Raw genomic sequence first — 20362 nt, 5'->3', positions numbered from 1 at the left:
GCGGCGCGCTGAGGGGCGCCCTGGGCCAGCGCTTACACCCTACACTGGTCACAAAGCCTGTCGGGGTCCCAGGATCTCAGCCAGCATCAATCCTCAGGCCAGTATAATCTGATGAAGACAGCGCCATTTTGGGGGCGGAACTCCTCAGAGCGGACCCAGCAGCGTTCAGCGCCATTTTCCTGCCTGCACAGCGCTGATCAGGAGAAAGAAGGTCCCTCCACAGCAACTCCAGCTATCTCTCACGGTACCAGGGGGGGAGGCTGCAATACGACTGTGTATCCTATTACGGTGCACAGTCAGCGCTGACAAGGGGTCTCCCTTTGGTTATAAGCGCTGTGTGTGGGTTGGCTCCAATCTCTGTGTCTCTCTTGCATTCTTGGGGGGGAAACTGTCTGCCCTCCACTGTGTGTGTGTGGAGTGTTTTGTGGTCTCCTTTAGCTATGTCCAGGGACACACTCATATGCTGCGGAGGATATGTCCTCCCAGGATGATCCCATTCCATGTAATCAGGATCGGACTGGTTTAGCACAGATTCCAGCAAGGGAACCTGAGTGGTTTTCCTCTATCAAATCTTGGATTTCTCAGATTTCAGACAGGGTTGCAGGTAATGAATCCGCAACACAGGTATTACAGAACTCTATGGCAGTATGGCCCGATTCTGGTACCTCAGGACGCTCCGCTATATACCTCCACAAACGTGCTCTTGTTTATGTCATGCAAGATGACACGGATACCGATTCTGATACCACAGACGGTAATGGGGATGTGTTGCGGGGGTCTGCCTATCTTGCAAAGGGGGTGCAATTGATGATAGAGGCTATCAGGGATGTGTTGAATATTAATGATACCACACCTGAGCAGGTTGAGGAGGCTTTATTCACTGAAAATAAGAAAGCCTCGCTAACCTTCCCTGCGTCAAAGGAATTGAATGCTATATTTGAGAAAGCATGGGAAAACCCCTCAGAAAAAATTCCAGATCCCTAAAAGGGTCCAGGTGGCGTTTCCTTTACCTGAGGATAGGAAAAAACGGGAAAGCCCACCAATTGTTGACGCATCTGTGTCCATACTCTCAAAAAGGGTGGTTTAGCCTGTTCTGGGATCTACCACCTTAAAGGAGCCGGCTGATCGAAAGATTGATAATATGCTTAAATCAATGTACACAGCTTCGGGGGCCATATTACGTCCCACTATTGCTAGTGCATGGATTGTAAAAGCTATAGTAAAATGGTCAGGCACTTTGAGGATTTGGATACGATGGATAGAGGGGATGTTGAATTGTTTTTGCGTAACATTCACGATTCAGCAGGTTTTATGGTAGAATCCATGAAAGACCTGGGTTCCATGGCTGGGGGGATCTCTTCCATGTCTGTTTCAGCTCGTCAGGGACTGTGGTAGCGCCAGTGGTCGGCCGACACGGAATCCAGGAAAAGTGTGGAGTCCCTACCGTACACAGGCCAGGCTCTCTTTGGGGAAGCTTTGGATGCGTGGATATCCACGGCTACGGCGGGTAAGTCTCCGTTCCTTCCCTCACCTGCTCCGAAGAAATTCTTCTCTTCATCAGCCTCGCAGTCCTTTCGGCCTAACAAGCCTAGAAAGGCCAAGCCATCCAATACCTTCTTTAGGGGAGGTCGAGCTAAATCCAAGAAACCTGCTGAGGCAGGTTCCCAGGAAACTAAGCCTGCTTTCAGTATGCCAAAGTCCTCCGCATAATGGTGGACCGCGCGGCCTCGAGGTGGGGCCAGTGGGAGCGAGGCTCAGACAGTTCAGTCACGTCTGGGTATCGTCCGGCTTGGATCCCTGGGTGATAGATAGGGTCCCAGGGATACAGGTTGGAATTTCAAAATCTCACTGATTTTTCAAATCAGGCTTGCCAGCTCTGTAGGCGGACAGGACTGTCCTACAAGCAGCGGTACAGAAGTTGGTGGAGGCGCAGGTCATTGTGCCAGTGCCTCCTCATTCGCAAGCCACGGGTTACTATTCGAACCATTTTCGTGGTACCGAAACCGGGTGGTTCGGTCAGACCCAGTCTGAACCTAAAAAAATCACAACCCTTTTCTGAAGGAGTCCAAGTTCAAAATGGAGTCTCTCTCAGGGCGGTGATATCAGGTCTGGAAGAGGGGGAATTCCTAGTATCCCTGGATATCAAGGATGCGTACCTCCACATTCCGATTTGGCTACCGCATCAGACTTATCTCCGTTTTGCATTACTGGACTGTCATTTCCAGTTCCAGGCCCTGCCATTCAGCCTCTCTACAGCACCAAGGGTGTTCACCAAGGTGATGGCGGAGATGATGGTTCTACTCCGAAAACAGGGGGTGAACATCATTCCGTATCTAGACGATCTACTGATAAAAGCATCGTCCAAGGAGGAGCTGTTGCAGTCCATTGTACTCACAACCCGCCTACTCAGAGTCCACGGTTGGATTCTGTACCTTCCAAAATCTCATTTGGAACCAACCCGGAGGTTGTCTTTTCTGGGGATGATCCTCGACACGGACGTGCAGAGGGTGTTTCTTTTGCAGGAAAAGGCGTTGGTGATACAAACAATGGTCCGGGATGTCCTGAAGCCAGCCCGGGTGTCGGTTCATCAATGCATTCGCCTTTTGGGGAAGATGGTGGCCTCATACGAGGCTCTCCAGTACGGGAGGTTCCATGCTCAGGCTTTCTAACTGGATCTCCTGGACAAGTGCTCAGGATCTCATCTACACATGCAGAGAATTCGTCTGTCGCCAAAGGCCAGGATTTCACTCCTCTGGTGGCTCCAATTGCCTCACCTTCTGGAGGGCCGCAGGTTCGGGATTCAGGACTGGGTCCTTCTAGCCACGGATGCGAGCCTCCGGGGCTGGGTCGCAGTCACTCAGGGGGAAACCTTCCAAGGAAGGCGGTCAAGTCTGGAAGCAGGCCTGCCGATCAACATCCTGGAACTAACAGCCGTCTACAACGGTCTTCTTCATGCGGCCCATCTTCTAAGAAACTGGGCCATTCAAGTACAGTCGGACAATGTAACGACAGTGGCTTACATAATCCGACAGGGCGGAACGAAAAGCAGAGCTGCAACATCCTTCGGGCAGAAAAACACGCGTTTGCGCTCTCTGCAATCTTTATTCCGGGAGTGGACAACTGGGAAGCAGACTTCCTCAGCAGACACGATCTCCATCCGGAGGTGTTCAAGGAAATAACAGACCTTTGGGGGTTACCCCAAATAGACATGATGGCCTCTCGTCTCAACAAGAAGCTTCAACGCTATTATTCTAGGTCGAGGGACCCACAAGCAGTGGCAGTGGACGCCCTGATGTCTCCATGGGTGTTCCAGTCGGTGTACGTGTTTCCACGACTCCCACTCATTCCAATAGTTCTAAAGCTCGTAAGGAGAACAAGAGTTCAAGCTATCCTCATTGCTCCAGACTGGCCAAGGCGGGCTTGGTACGCGGACCTTCTGAATCTCTTGCAGGAAGAGCCGAGGCCTCTTCCTCTTCGGGAGGACCTGCTGCAGCAGGGGGCCGTTCGCCTATCAAGACTTACCGCAGCTACGTTTGACGGCATGGAGGTTAAACGCCTGATACTAGCTCGGAAGGGCATTCCGAAGAATGTCATTCCTACCCTGATACAGGCTAGGAAAGGGGTAACGTCTAAACATTACCATCGTATTTGGAAGAAATATGTCTCTTGGTGTGAGGCCAAGAAGTTTCCTGCGGTGGAGTTTCAACTGGGACGTTTTCTCCTCTTCCTGCAAGCAGGTGTGGATATGGGCCTGAGGTTGGGATCTGTGAAGGTCCAGATTTCGGCCCTGTCCATTTTCTTCCAGAAACAATTGACTGCCCTCTCTGAGGTTCAGACCTTTTTGAAGGGGGTTCTGCACATCCAACCTCCCTTTGTACCGCCTCTGCAGGAGGTTGAGGTCAAATTTCTTACATGGAAGGCTGTCACGTTGGCCTTCGCTTCTGCTAGACGTGTGTCAAAATTGGGGGCTTTGTCCTGTAAAAGCCCTTACTTGATCGTCCACAAAGATAGAGCTGAGCTCCAGACATGTCAGCAGTTTCTTCCAAAGGTTTTGTTGGCATTTCTTGTCAACCAACCTATTGTGGTGTCAGTGGCTACTGACTCCTCAATTTCATCAAAGTCCTTGGATGTTGTGAGGGCTTTGAAAATCTATGTGAAGAGGACTGTTCGTCACAGGAAATCGGACTCTTTGTTTGTCCTGTATGAGCCCAAGAAAGTTGGGTGTCCTTCTTCAAAGCAGACTATATCTTGCTGGATTAGGTTCACTACGGCACTAGGTACTACGGCAGGATTGCCGTGTCCTAAATCTGTTAAGGCCCACTCGTAAGGTGGGGTCTTCCTGGGCGGCTGCCCGGGGTGTCTCAGCGTTACAACTTTGCCGAGCGGCAACTTGGTCTGGGTTGAACACGTTTGCTAAGTTCTACAAGTTCGATATTTTGGCCTCTGATGATCTGAAGTTCAGTCAATCAGTTCTGCAGGAGCCTCTCCCTCCCGTTCTGGGAGCTTTGGTACATCCCCATGGTACTAATGTGGACCCCAGCATCCTCTAGGACGTAAGAGAAAATAGGATTTTGGTTACCTACCGGTATATCGTTTTCTCATAGTCCGTAGAGGATGCTGGGCCCCCGCCCAGCGCTTCGTTTTCCTGCAACCGTTATCTGGTTCAGTACAACTTTGTTTAGTTATGTACTGCATTGTTACTTGGTAAGTAATGTTTTCAGCAGTGGCTGAGTTTTTCAAGCTAGTTAGCTTGATGTGCCTTGTATGTGTGAGCTGGTATGAATCTCGCCACTATCTGTGTTAAATCCTTCTCTCGAAGATGTCTGTCTCCTCGGGCACAGTTTCTAGACTGAGTCTGGTAGGAGGGGCATAGAGGGAGGAACCAGCCCACACTCTCAAACTCTTAAAGTGCCAATGGCTCCTGGTGGACCCGCCTATACCCCATGGTACTAATGTGGACCCCAGCATCCTCTACGGATTACAAGAAAAGGATTTACTGGTAGGTAACCAAAATCCTATTTTCTGTATGGATTTTTAAATTAATATAGCAATGAACATAAAAAAAACACGCCCCACCCTGTATACCAGACCCCTGCATACTGCATTCCTGGATCCCCAAACATCCAAACCCCCCAACTACACTACCTAAACACCCCCCTTCCCCCAGCACAAGAAAAGGAGGGCAACTACACCCTTGTACCCACCGAAAGACATGGTGCAGTCCAGGATTAAAAGAAGTTAACAAGGAATAATATATAGCAAGCCATCACCTGTGGATGGCTTCACACATGGAATAAGAGAACGGAAAATGGGGGGGTTGTACTAAGCCTTGAAGAGAGAAAATACCAGCCAATCATCTCCTAACTGCCATGTCACTGGCTGTGTTTGAAAAATGACTGGAGCAGATTGGTTGGTACTTTATATCCACTTCTCTCTAAGGCTTAATACATCTCCCCCAATATGAGAAACCCAACATAAAACACAGTGTATTAAACACAGCACAAAAACGAGTGGCCCGGCTGCAGTCAGGGTTCAATATCCAACAGAAGTGACCTTGGTTAGCATAGTATAGTCTGATTAATATGCATCAGGTGAGTTATCTCAGCACACTTCCTCTATACCAGGCATGTCCAAACTGCGGCCCTCCAGCTGTTGTGAAACTACATATCCCAGCATGCCCTGACACAGTTTTGCTCTCAGAGAATGCTAAAGCTGTATCAGGGCATGCTGGGATGTGTAGTTTCTCAACAGTCTTCAGCATAGTCATCAGGTAGAGGGTAAGTACCTGGCTCCTCCGTCAGTAAATAGTAGGCTGTGGTTAACAACGTCACACTCTTGGTTTATCTTCCATAGGATTATATGGCCGGTGCACTGCCACCTGACCACTGCTAATAAATGACAGCTTGACGTTGGTCCTGCAGGTATTTTGAGATTGCTTAGACCAGTCTTGACTACCTGGAGTTTGTGTTTTGATGTGGGAATGAGAACATGCACATATCCTGATCACATTTTCTGCTTGGTCTGAGCAAGCCTCATGAGATTTTCATAGCGGATCCCCGGAACCACATCTGATAGGGGGCCGTCCACAACAGCCATGTCACAAACATCATCGCCAGCTTCCTTGTGCCTCCATAATGTCCAGTTCTCACTCTGACTATGGCAGTTTGACCCAAGGACACAGCAGTAGGATAAACAAAGTGGGGGGCTTACCATAGTGATAGGGGCAACTGAATTGGTCCTTGCAGGAGTCTCATATGGCAAACAGAAAGAGGGATGCATTTTCCCACTGGTAGCCCCCTGCATACCAACTAATACTTGTAACAATGGGCGGGATGTACTATCACTGATCACAGGTAATCGCAACGATGCTAATCGCATATGTACTAACATGAGATTAGTATCGCAATGCGATGCCAGGGGTGCCCTGCGATCAGTGATAGTCCCAAGGAGAGGGTGACGTGCTGGGAGTTCCTGGGCTCCTCCCCCTTCAGCCGGAAGGAGACAAGACTGTGCTGCAGGGGGGGGGCCGTACCAGCTTACTGCACACAGGTATGCCGGGGGGTGGGAGTTCATCGTGAGCGGGGCGGTGGCAAGAAGCCCATAGGCTTGTATAGAGTATTGCCATCAAAAGATGGTGAAAACCCAGCGGCCGGGTCTTAGTACATTTGAAAATGTGGTAAAACCTCAGCAAATGGGGGTTTTACCGCATTTTTTCCCTTAGTACATCCCACCCAATATTTGAAAACTATATGGTGATAGAATTTCAGAGATATTTGTTATACATCCAGATTGAGGGTTATCTTACCTTAGGAGACACCCAAATATGCGTTTCTGTATGGGCCTTTATCATTAGGCCTTACTAGAGACAGACAATTACATAGCCCGAAATGGGCACTATTACTATGTAGTATAGGGACTGCTGATAATAAGAGACGCTGTGAAAGGGTTCGGCAACTTATCATGTATTTGCAAATATATGTAACAAATATCTTTGAAATTCTATCACCATATAGTTTTCAAATATTGTTACAAGTATTGGTGTGCAGGGGTATACTGGGGGGAAAATGCACCACCCTTTCTGTCTGCTGTGACTTTCATGCCCCTGATAAGTATTGCCAGAGTGATTGAGCAGCTACCACTGTGTGGGTTTGCAAGGGTACGCATGGACCAGCTGCAGGTGCCGCCACATATTTGATAGTGGCCTTTTTGCCATACAAGTAACACTTTACAGAGAGCTAACACTCAGTTGAGCTGTCTGTTGTGGGAAAAGTCAAGACAATACTGGAAGCTTGCTTACATGACCAGTGGATGGGATCTAAAGAATAAACTGAGCCACAGCTCATGCCCTCCAGATTTGTTCCCTTATTAGACTTCCAGTAGCCATAACGGTCTTTAATCTGGGTTTCCATGGTCTCAGGAGTCCAGAGTCAAGACAGAGGAACATAAGTACCATGGTTGGCATGTACTTGTATGTGGTGTGTCCACTGGTCATACAGTCACCTGTGCCCGTTTGACAGTCTGGTGTGGTCCGGAAGCTAAAAAGTGGGCTGCTAACTGTGCAGCCACACCTTCCATGCTGAAGGCCCCAATTCAATCACCTCAGTCTGTTTAATGGTGCCCAGGATTTAGCAGGTTGCAACACCTCACGGAACCCCAGCTGGAGACTAAACATACATTCCTCTGCTATCTCCTAATACCTTCAGCAAACCCATCAGTGACATTGTGTGGTCCTTGGAAGGAGTGTCATCCTGTGCATTTACATTGCGGTGGACCCCCACCCTTCACACAGCGGCAAAGGAGGAGGTGGCGGGCTTAGCCACTAAGCCTGGGCTGGAAGATATGGCTTTAAATCTCTCACCTAAAGTATTTCCAAGCCTTGGGGCCTCCTGTAAACCAAATATGGCCACAAGGGGGAGATTTTATTTAATTCCTTTACAAAAACAAAATACATTTTACATCAGCCATAGATTTCATACATGTCACTTAGGGAACCTTTGCACCAGACAAAGTAACACCGGGGGGAGAGAAGAGGGGACCTGGACAGAGTGAGTAGCAATTATGTCCAACTGTTGGGAACAGCGCTCAGAGTTAACAAATTACTTAGATCATTTGTTTCATACAGTGTAAATGCCAATAAGCAAAACTGCAATAGGTGTAAAAAGACAGATTGTGTAGTCCTGGAGTCTGCCAAATAAATGAATGCATTATCAGCACCCAAAGAAAGTTTTCCAACTAATAAGCCCTCTGCGGTACTACATATCACATCTGAACTAAATAAAGAATGGGCTGTCTATAGGCTCAGGGAAGGCAGGAAAAATAGGATTTTAATTAACTACCGGTAAAGCCTTTTCTTGTAGTCCATAAGGGATATTGGGGGAATCTAGTACGATGGGGGTATAGACGGGGTCCAAAGGAGCTGGTGCACTTTAAATTTCTTCAACTGGGTGTGCTGGCTCCTCCCCTCTATGCCCCCTCCCACAGGCAGTTATAGGTAAAACAGTGCCCGAAGAAGAAAGTTATGTTCCTTCTCTCAAGTATGTCCTAAGAGTGGTGAGATTAACACACCAGCACACCATGAACAGAAAACGACCAGCAACAGCTGAACAGGTAACCAGATAAAGAGAACCTTCAGAAAAGTCAACGCACTGAGGCGCGCGCCCAATATCCCTTATGGACGACTGCAAGAAAAGGATTTACCGGTAGGTAATTAAATTCCTATTTTCTCTAACGTCCTAGTGGATGCTGGGGACTCCGTAAGGACCATGGGGAATAGACGGGCTCCGCAGGAGAGAGGGCACTTTAAAAAAGATTTAGTACTACTGGTGTGCACTGGCTCCTCCCTCTATGCCCCTCCTCCAGACCTCAGTTAGAATCTGTGCCCGGAAGGAGTGGGTGCATTTTAGTGGGCTCTCCTGAGCTTGCTAATAAGACAATATTTTGTTAGGTTTTTTATTTTCAGAGAGATCGGCTGGCAACAGACTCTCTGCTACGTGGGACTGAGGGGAGAGAAGCAGACCTACTAACTGCAGCTAGGTTGCGCTTCTTAGGCTACTGGACACCATTAGCTCCAGAGGGATCGAACACAGGAACTCACCCTTGGTCGTCCGATCCCGGAGCCGCGCCGCCGTCCCCCTCGCAGAGCCAGAAGACAGAAGCCGGCGAGTGAAGCAAGAAGACATCAAAATCGGCGGCAGAAGACTCCTGTCTTCACATGAGGTAGCGCACAGCACTGCAGCTGTGCGCCATTGCTCCCACACTAACCCACACACTCCGGTCACTGTAGGGTGCAGGGCGCAGGGGGGGGGGGGGGGGGGCGCCCTGGGCAGCAATTAAGTACCTACTGGCAAAAGAAAGCATATATACAGCTGGGCACTGTATATATGCATGAGCCCCCGCCATAATTTTACACAGAAACGCGGGACAGAAGCCCGCCACTGAGGGGGCGGGGCTTCTTCCTCAGCACTCACCAGCGCCATTTTCTCTCCACAGCTCCGCTGAGAGGAAGCTCCCCAAGCTCTACCCTGCAGATTCACGGTAGAAAGAGGGTAAAAAGAGAAGGGGGGGCACATAAATTTAGCGCAATATCAGTACAGCTACTGGGTAAACACTAAGTTACTGTGTAATTCCTGGGTTATATAATTATATATATATAATTCCTGGGTGTGTGCTGGCATACTCTCTCTCTGTCTCTCCAAAAGGCCTTGTGGGGGTTCTGTCTTCAAATAGAGCATCCCCTGTGTGTGTGGTGTGTCGGTACGATTGTGTCGACATGTTTGACGAGGAAGGCTATGTGGAAGCAGAGCAGGTGCAGTTGAATGTGGTGTCTCCGCCGACGGTGCCGACACCTGATTGGATGGATATGTGGAAGGTGTTAAATGATAATGTAAACTCCTTGCATAAAAGGTTGGATAAAGCTGAAGCCTTGGGACAGTCAGGGTCTCAACCCATGCCTGATCCCGCAGCGCAGAGGCCGTCAGGGTCTCAGAAGCGCCCACTATCCCAGATTGTTGACACAGATATCGACACGGACTCTGACTCCAGTGTCGATGGCGATGATGCAAAGTTACAGCCATCCGCTACATGATTATAGCAATGAAGGATGTATTGCACATTTCAGAGGTAAACCCGGTCCCTGACAAGAGGGTTTATATGTTTGGGGAAAAACGGCAAGAAGTTACTTTTCCCCCTTCACATGAGTTAAATGATTTATGTGAAAAAGCTTGGGATTCTCCTGATAGGAAAGTGCAGATTCCCAAACGGTTGCTTATGGCGTATCCTTTCCCGCCAACGGACAGGTTACGCTGGGAATCCTCCCCTAGGGTAGACAAAGCTTTGACACGCTTATCTAAGAAGGTGGCCCTGCCGTCACAGGATACGGCCTCCCTAAAGGATCCTGCGGATAGGAAGCAGGAAGGTATCCTGAAGTCTGTTTATACACATTCAGGTACCCTACTGAGGCCGGCAATTGCGTCGGCCTGGATGTGTAGTGCTGTAGCGGCATGGACAGATACTCTGTCTGAGGAACTGGATACCTTGGACAAGGATACTATTTTACTGACCCTGTGGCATATAAAGGACGCTGTCCTATATATGAGGGATGTCCAGAGGGACATTTGCCTACTGGGCTCTAGAATAAATGCAATGTCGATTTCTGCCAGAAGGGCCTGTGGACTCGGCAATGGACAGGTGATGCCGACTCAAAAAAACACATGGAGGTTTTACCTTATAAGGGTGAGGAATTATTTGGGGACGGTCTCTCGGACCTAGTTTCCACAGCTACGGCTGGGAAGTCAAATTTTTTGCCATATATTCCCTCACAACCTAAGAAAGCACCGTATTACCAAATGCAGTCCTTTCGATCACAAAAAGGCAAGAAAGTCAGAGGTGCGTCCTTTCTTGCCAGAGGCAGGGGTAGGGGAAAGAAGCTGCACAATACTGCTAGTTCCCAGGAACAAAAGTCCTCCCCGGCTTCCACTAAATCCACCGCATGACGCTGGGGCTCCACAGGTGGAGCCGGGATCGGTGGGGGCGCGTCTCCGGAACTTCAGCCACCAGTGGGTTCGCTCACAGGTGGATCCCTGGGCTATACAGATTGTGTCTCAGGGATACAAGCTGGAATTCGAAGTGATGCCCTCTCACCGTTTCCTCAAATCGGCCCTGCCAGCTTCCCCCATAGAAAGGGAGGTAGTGTTAGCGGCGATTCACAAATTATATCTCCAGCAGGTGGTGGTAAAGGTTCCCCTCCTTCAACAGGGAAGGGGTTACTATTCCACAATGTTTGTGGTACCGAAACCGGACGGTTCGGTCAGACCCATATTGAATTTAAAATCCCTGAACATTTACCTGAAAAGGTTCAAGTTCAAGATGGAATCGCTCAGAGCGGTCATTGCAAGCCTGGAAGAGGGGGATTTTATGGTATCTCTGGACATAAAGGATGCTTACCTGCATGTCCTTATTTATCCGCCTCATCAGGAGTACCTCAGATTTGTGGTACAGGACTGTCATTACCAATTCCAGACGTTGCCGTTTGGTCTGTCCACGGCACCGAGAATATTTACCAAGGTAATGGCGGAAATGATGGTGCTCCTAAGAAAGCAAGGAGTCACAATTATCCCATACTTGGACGATCTCCTCATAAAGGCGAGGTCCAGGGAGCAGTTACTGATCAGCGTAGCACACTCTCAGGAAGTGTTGCAACAGCACGGCTGGATTCTGAATATTCCAAAGTCGCAGCTGATTCCTACGTGTCTACCCTTCCTGGGCATGATTCTGGACACGGACCAGAAGAAGGTGTTTCTCCTGGCGGAGAAGGCTCAGGAGCTCGTGACTCTGGTCAGAGACCTCTTAAAACCAAAACAGGTGTCGGTGCATCAATGCACGCGAGTCCTGGGAAAGATGGTGGCGTCATACAAAGCCATTCCCTTCGGCAGGTTCCATGCGAGGAACTTTCAGTGGGACCTGTTGGACAAGTGGTCCGGATCGCATCTTCAGATGCATCGGCTGATGGCCCTATCCACCAGGGCCAGGGTGTCTCTTCTGTGGTGGCTGCAAAGTGCTCACCTTCTCAAGGGCCGCAGGTTCGGCATACAGGACTGGGTCCTGGTGACCACGGATGCAAGCCTCCGAGGATGGGGGGCAGTCACTCAGGGAAGACACTTCCAAGGGCTGTGGTCAAGTCAGGAGGCTTGTCTGCACATCAATATCCTGGAACTAAGGGCCATATACAACGCCCTGAGTCAAGCGGAGCCTCTGCTTCGCAACCAACCGGTGCTGATTCAGTCAGACAACATCACTGCAGTGGCTCATGTGAACCGCCAGGGCGGCACAAGAAGCAGGGTGGCGACGGCGGAAGCCACCAGAATTCTTCGTTGGGCAGAGAATCACGTGCAAGCACTGTCAGCAGTGTTCATTCCGGGAGTGGACAACTGGGAAGCAGACTTCCTCAACAGGCACGACCTTCACCCGGGAGAGTGGGGACTTCATCAAGAAGTCTTCACACAGATTACAAATCGATGGGAACTGCCACAGGTGGACATGATGGCATCCCGCCTCAACAAAAAGCTACAAAAGGTATTGCACCAGGTCAAGAGACCCTCAGGCGATAGCTGTGGACGCACTAGTGACACCGTGGGTGTTCCAGTCGGTCTATGTGTTTCCTCCTCTTCCTCTCATCCCCAAGGTGCTGAGAATCGTAAGAAAAAGAGGAGTGAGAACAATACTCATTGTTCCGGATTGGCCAAGAAGGACTTGGTACCCGGAACTTCAAGAAATGCTCACAGAGGACCCATGGCCTCTGCCTCTCAGACAGGATCTGTTGCAACAAGGGCCCTGTCTGTTCCAAGACTTACCGCGGCTGCGTTTGACGGCATGGCGGTTGAACGCCGGATCATAGCGGAAAAAGGCATTCCGGATGAAGTTATTCCTACGCTGATAAAGGCTAGGAAGGACGTGACAGCAAAACATTATCACCGTATATGGCAAAAATATGTTGCTTGGTGTGAGGCCAGGAAGGCCCCTACAGAGGAATTCCAGCTGGGCCGGTTCCTACACTTCCTACAGTCAGGAGTGACTATGGGCTTAAAATTATAGTCCATAAAGGTCCAGATTTCGGCTCTATCCATTTTCTTTCAAAAGGAACTGGCTTAACTTCCTGAGGTTCAGACATTTGTAAAGGGAGTGCTGCATATTCAGCCCCCTTTTGTGCCACCAGTGGCACCTTGGGATCTTAACGTGGTGTTGAGTTTCCTGAAATCTCACTGGTTTGAGCCACTTAAGACCGTGGAGCTAAAGTATCTCACGTGGGAAGTGGTCATGCTATTGGCCTTAGCTTCGGCTAGGCGTGTGTCAGAATTGGCGGCTTTGTCATGTAAAAGCCCCTATCTGGTTTTCCATATGGACAGGGCAGAATTACGGACTCGTCCGCAATTTCTGCCGAAGGTGGTGTCATCTTTTCATTTGAACCAACCTATTGTGGTGCCTGCGGCTACTCGTGACTTGGAGGATTCCAAGTTGCTAGATGTAGTCAGGGCTTTGAAGATTTATGTAACCAGAACGGCTGGAGTCAGGAAAACTGACTCGCTGTTTATCCTGTATGCATCCAACAAGCTGGGTGCTTCTGCTTCAAAGCAAACTATTGCTCGCTGGATCTGTAACACGATTCAGCAAGCTCATTCTGCGGCTGGATTACTGCATCCAAAATCAGTGAAAGCCCATTCCACAAGGAATGTGGGCTCTTCTTGGGCGGTTGCCCGAGGGGTCTCGGCATTACAGCTTTGCCGGGCATCTACTTGGTCGGATTCTAACACTTTTGCAAAATTTTACAAGTTTGATACCCTGGCTGAGGAGGACCTTGTGTTTGCCCATTCGGTGCTGCAGAGTCATCCGCACTCTCCCGCCCGTTTGGGAGCTTTGGTATAATCCCCATGGTCCTTACTGAGTCCCCGGCATCCACTAGGACGTTAGAGAAAATAAGATTTTACTCACCGGTAAATCTATTTCTCGTAGTCCGTAGTGGATGCTGGGCGCCCATCCCAAGTGCGGACTTCTTCTGCAATACTTGTATATAGTCATTGCTTATTTAAGGGTTATGTTATGTTGGCATCCGTTTGTTTGATGCTCTGTTGTTGTTCATACTGTTGACTGGGTATGTTATCACAAGTTATACGGTGTGCTTGGTGTGGCTGGTATGAGTCTTACCCTGGATTCCAAAATCCTTTCCTTGTAATGTCAGCTCTTCCGGGCACAGTTTCCTTTACTGAGGTCTGGAGGAGGGGCATAGAGGTAGGAGCCAGTGCACACCAGTAGTCCTAATTCTTTCTTAGAGTGCCCTGTCTCCTGCGGAGCCCGTCTATTCCCCATGGTCCTTACGGAGTCCCCAGCATCCACTACGGACTACGAGAAATAGATTTACCGGTGAGTAAATTCTTATTTTCTCTAGCATCCATAAGGGATATTGGGGAGATTTAGTACGATGGGGGACGTCCCAAAGCTTCCAGAATGGACGGGTATCCTTTTTAGCCAGTGTATCAAACCTGTAGAACTTCACAAAGGTGTTCTTCTCCAACCAGATAGCGGCTCGGCACAGTTGCAAAGCCAAGACTCCACGGGCAGCCACCCAGGAAGAACCCACCGATCTTGTAGAGTGGGCCTTCAGAGACTTAGGAACAGGTAAGGCTGCCGACACATAGGCCTGTTGGATAGTAAGTCTAAGCCAACAAGCAATGGACTGCTCTGAAGCAGGGCAACCCTTTATCTGCACATCATAGAGCACGAACAGGGAATCTGTCTTCCTGATCCGAGCCGTTCTCTTGACAAAGATCTTCAAGGCTCGCACTGCATCCAATGCCTCCGGAGGAGCAGAAGTACCAGAACCTGACAGAACCACAATAGTGTCACGAACCGGTCTCCCTAACCTTTGCGGGTTCTGGGGTTCATCCGTTGCCAGTGCGGTTGCTCGCGGTGCTGTGCGCCCGTGTGGGGACACGGCGTGATCAATGGCACAGGTAATGCAGAGTCTGGGAACTGTGAGTGCGGGGACCAAATGGCCTAAGGCACTGCGGTGTGTCTGCTGTATAGGAGGTGGCCATGTTGGAGACCAAATAGCTAATACTGAGCACTTGTGAAAACACCTGTGGGCAGGTGTAAGCCAATCCCGTGCTTGTGCTGCCTTTAAGTAGGCTGGGATTATGTCACTCTGGGCCAGTGCTTTGTTGTATCAAAGCTGTGCTCTAGCTCTGAGCTCTCTCCGTGCATTCCTGTGTGATTCCCGTGGTCCAGATATCGCCTCCGTTCCCAGAGGTCCGTCTGCAGCCTTCACTGCTGAAAGATCCACCGGCTCTCTGCTGTGCTGTCAGTTAATTGCACTCCTATTGGAAATAGTTGGATTCCCAGTGTCCTGCATGAGGTTACCTTGTCAGTCTGCCTATCATTCAAAATCTGGAGGATTCTGTTTCTCTCAGCTGTTCGTTTGTTCAACTCTGCATTTAACCCATTCATCACCTTGTCTTCTACTACAGTTTCACAGTGATCTCCGGAACCCGCAAGTAACCCAATTCAGTACTTTTATTTGCTATGTTGTCATTACAAGGATAATTCATCACAGTCTCTCAGTTAACTCTCAAAGCTCCATTGCCAATTCTTACAGTTAATTCTCCATGTCTGCATTAACCAGTTAAACACAATCTGCAGTTCAGCATCAAAGCTTGTTTATATTTGCTATGTTGTCATAACAAGGATAATTCTTCAGTCTCTCAGTTAACTCTCAAAGCTCCATTGCCAATTCTTACAGTTAATTCTCCATGTCTGCATTAACCAGTTAAACACAATCTGCAGTTCAGCATCAAAGCTTGTTTATATTTGCTATGTTGTCATAACAAGGATAATTCTTCAGTCTCTCAGTTAACTCTCAAAGCTCCATTGCCAATTCTTACAGTTAATTCTCCATGTCTGCATTAACCAGTTAAACACAATCTGCAGTTCAGCATCAAAGCTTGTTTATATTTGGAATCCAACATTTATTCATCAGCTTGTTTTGCATATGTTTCCATGAACATTTCTTTTATTTATTTTTGAGTTTTCTCTTGCATATTATTCCTGCTATACTTCAGTATAATATGATGATTAACAACTTGTCAGTTAACTCTTTACTGAATTGTTATTTTGAATAAATATATGAAGCGGAACTTTCTTCGTCCTCCCTGCTTTCTTCATAGCCCAGCACCTACACCTGTGGTTGGTCCCGGGTTAACGGATTCACAAAAACACCCGGACCTGACAAATAGGTTGATTTAAGTGGAACGCAGAGACGACCTTCGGCAGGAACTGCTGCCTAGTCCTGAGCTCCGTTCTGTCCTCGTAAAAGACCAAGTAGGGATTTTTACACGATAAGGCCCCCAATTCTGAGACACGCCTAGCAGAAGCCAGGGCCACGTGAGGTACTTGTCTTCTACCGTCATCAGAGGTTCAAACCAGGAGGACTGTAGAAATTCCAACACTACATTCAAATCCCAGGGTGCCGTGGGCAGCACAAAAGGAGGTTGAATGTGAAGCACCCCTTGCAAGAAGGTCTGAACTTCTAGCAATACTGCCAATTTCTTCTGGAAGAAAATTGAGAAAGCTGAAATCTGGACCTTAAATGGGACCCAGACATAAGCCCTTATCCACACCAGCCTGCAGGAAACTGAGTGGAACTCTGCAGGCAGATACATGCGTTCCTCGCACCAAGAGACATATCTCCTCCAGATAGGATGATAGTGTTTTGACGTCACCGGTTTCCTGGCCTGAACCATGGTAGCAATGACCTTCTTGGAAAGACCCTTGTGAGCTAGAATGTTCTGCTCAACCTCCATGCCGTCAAACAAAGCCGCCGAAATTTCGGGTAGACAGAGGCCAAGGGTCTTCGACGGACATGTCCAGAAGATCCGCATACCACGCCCTCTGAGGCGAATCCGGGGCAATCAGAATTGCATGGACTCTTTGATTCCTGATTCGCTTTAGCACCCTTGGGACCAATGGAATCAGAGGAAACCGGTAGACCAGCCGGTAAGGCCAAGGCGACGTCAGTGCATCTATTGCCCTCGCCTGAGGGTCCCTGGTTCGTGAGCAATAGCAATGAAGCTTCTTGTTGAGTCGAGAAGCCATCATGTCTATTTGTGGGCAGCCCCACCAGTCTATGACCTGCTGAAACACCTGATGGTGAAGCCCCCACTCTCCCGGGTGGATATCGTGACGACTCAGGAAGTCCACTTCCCAGTTGTCTACTCCCGGAATGAACATTGCGGACAGTGCTCTTGCATTTTTTTCTGCCCAGAGGAGTATCTTTGACACCTCGCATGCAGGCCCTGCTTTTTGCTCCTCCTTGTCAATTGATGTACGCCACTGCTGTGGCGTTGTCTGACTGTACCTGGATCGCGTGATCCCTGAGTAGAGGAGAGGCCTGGATCAGAGAATTGTAAATCGCCCTAAGTTCCAGAATGTTGATCGGAAGGAGGGCCACGTGGGCTGACCACCTGCCCTGGAACTGAACCCCCTGGGTGACAGCTCCCCATCCTCTCAGACTCGCATCCGTCGTAAGGAGGATCCAATCCTGAATCCCGAAACTTTGGTTTTCCAGTAGGTTGGAGGACTGCAGCCACCACCGGAGAGAAATCCTGGCCTGAGGTGACAGCCAAATTATCCGGTGCATCTGAAGATGTGATGCAGACCACTTGCTCAGGAGATCCAATTGAAAAGTCCTGGCATAGAACCTGCCATACTGGATCGCCTCGTACAAGGCAACCATCTTTCCCAACAATCTTATGCAAAGATGGATGAATACCCGAGAAGGCCGGAGGACCATGCAGACCATCTCCTGAAATTTTCTCGCCTTGTCCTCTGGGAGGAACACTTTTTGGGCCACAGTATCCAGCAACATTCCCAGGAACAGGAGCCTCTGAGTTGGCTCCAGGTGGGACTTCTGTAAATTGAGGATCCACCCATGGTGTGACAGAAGCTGGATAGTGTCTATATTATTAGCAGTTTCTTATGGAGCTCCCTGGATCTTGCTTTTATCAAGCGATCGTCCAAGTAAGGGACAACATTGACCCCCTGGACCCGGATTTGGAACATCATCTCTGCCATCACCTTCGTGAACATCCTCAGAGCTGCGGACAGGCTGAAGGGTAGCGCCTGGAACTGGTAGGGATCGTTCAGCAGGGCAAACCTCAGGTAAGCCTGATGAGGTGGCCAAATCGGGATATGGAGATAGGCGTCTTTTATATCCAGAAAGACCATGAACTCCCGTTCTTCCAGGCCCGCAATCACTGCTCGCAAGGATTCCATCTTGAACTTGAAAACCTTTAGGTAAGGTAAGGTTAGGTAAGGGTTCAAGGATTTTAGATTAAGAATGGGCCTTACCGAACCGTTCGGTTTCGGTACCAAGAATAGGTTGGAGTAGTAACCCTGAGTCTGTTGTTGCAGCGGCACTGGAACAATGACTTGGGATTGGACCAATTTTAGGATGGCCTGCTGCAGCGTAATACGCGTATCCTCCAAAGCTGGTAAGTTTGATTTGAAAAATCATTTGGGAGGAGCACTGTGAACTCCAGCTTGTAGCCCTGAGAAATGAGGTCCTTGACCCAGGTATCCTGGCAGGTACTTTCCCAGATGCAGCTGAATAGACGCAGCCGAGCTCCCACCTCGAGATCCCCTCACGGTGGGTGGGCACCGTCATGCTGAGGCCTTAGTGGAAGCTGCACTGGTGCTCTCCTGAGAACCGGTGATCACTGGTTTTCTTGTCTTACCTCTGGCCCTAGCTCTAAATCTGTTAGACCGAAAGGGCTGGTTTGATGGCCCAGAGTAGGAACGTCTAGCCAGCGGGGCCCCAGAGGGATTTCCCTGCAGTAACTTTAGAAATCCACGTACCCAATTCCACCCTGAAGAGCCATTCCCTCGAAAAGGGGAGAAACTCGACACTGTGCTTGGATTCTGCATCCGCTATCCACTGACGCAACCACAAAGCCCTGCAGGCCGACACTGCCACTGTTAATATTGCCCATCTCCTTGAGAGAGTCACACAGGACACGTGCAGTGTCCTGAATGTTATTCAGGAGAGTTACTGCAGTGACCAGGGACATATCCCCCAAGAGGCCCTCCTGAATCTGAGTAGCCCAGGAATGAATGGCATGAATCATCCAGCAACCTATGACCGGTCTTTGTGACCTACCCGCTGCTGTATAGATAGACTTCAGGGTAGTCTCTATCTTCCTATCCCCAGGGTCCTTTATGGTGAAAGGAGCCCGGGGCAGGCAGTACCGCCTTTTTAGACTGGCGCGAGACTGATACGTCCACAGCCGGGGTTTCTTCCCAGAATTTCCTGCCTTCAGGAGTAAATGTGAAATGTGCAAAAACCATTTTGACACTTGGTATTTTTTATCTGGATTTTTACAGGCTAACTTAAATAGGTCATCTAACTCTGCAGAATCAGGAAAAGGGACATTGGGCTTGTTGTGTGTGAAGAAAAACTGCTGCTGTGACACAGCATCCTCTAGAGTAAGTTTTAACACATCCCGTATAGCCAAAATGAGGGGTTCAATACCCTGTGCAGAAGGGGAATCCTCAGTTATAGGTTCCAATTCCTCCCCCTCCTCCAGTATTTCCTCATCAGAAAGTAAAGCAAATAACCCTTTAGTCCTGAATTAGAGAGGTGGGGGAGCTATGGAACCTCTGCCCTTGCAGCTAGGTCTGCAACAGCTTGCTGCAATTGTTGAGTTTTTTGAGCATTTGCAGTGAGCCGAGATGACATATCTGACATCATGTTTTTAATAAGCACCTAGCCAGGAAGGCTCTTGACCCTCCCCCTACCCCCCCCCCCCCCCCCCCACACACCAAGCCCCCTCACTGAGCTGTGAGGACTGACCACATTGTTCACATGATAATGTGGAGGAGAGAATCAATTGTGACATACACTGCATAATTTGTGTTTTACCATGTTTACAGTAAACACTTCCATACACACAGACAAGTATATGATAGCAAGCCTGCCTTTACTGTGTGTGAGAGGAAGACAGAGAGAAGGGACCAGCACACCCAAGCTAAACAGCCCCAGTGAGGCTGCAAGCTGATATATCACGGTGAAACACCTGTGTTTTGTCCTTTTCAGGACAAAGATTAGTGTAGAATAGCGACTCTCCCTCTTTGCTACACCCCTGTACCAGTTTTCCAGCCATTATCCTGAGTGTCTGGAGGAGCTGTGTGTGCCTGCTGCTGCAGCTGTAAGCAGGGGAAGGCGCCAAAACGCTGCTGGTCCCGCTCTGAGCAAGCTCCGGCCCCTGAAGAAAACTCTCTGGAGCTGCAGAGATGTGCATCCTCTCCTGAGGGCACTTTT

The sequence above is a fragment of the Pseudophryne corroboree genome, chromosome 7, assembly GCF_028390025.1.
Source record: "Pseudophryne corroboree isolate aPseCor3 chromosome 7, aPseCor3.hap2, whole genome shotgun sequence".
In the NCBI taxonomy this organism is placed as follows: domain Eukaryota; kingdom Metazoa; phylum Chordata; class Amphibia; order Anura; family Myobatrachidae; genus Pseudophryne; species Pseudophryne corroboree.
Note: the sequence above shows the minus strand (reverse complement) of the source record.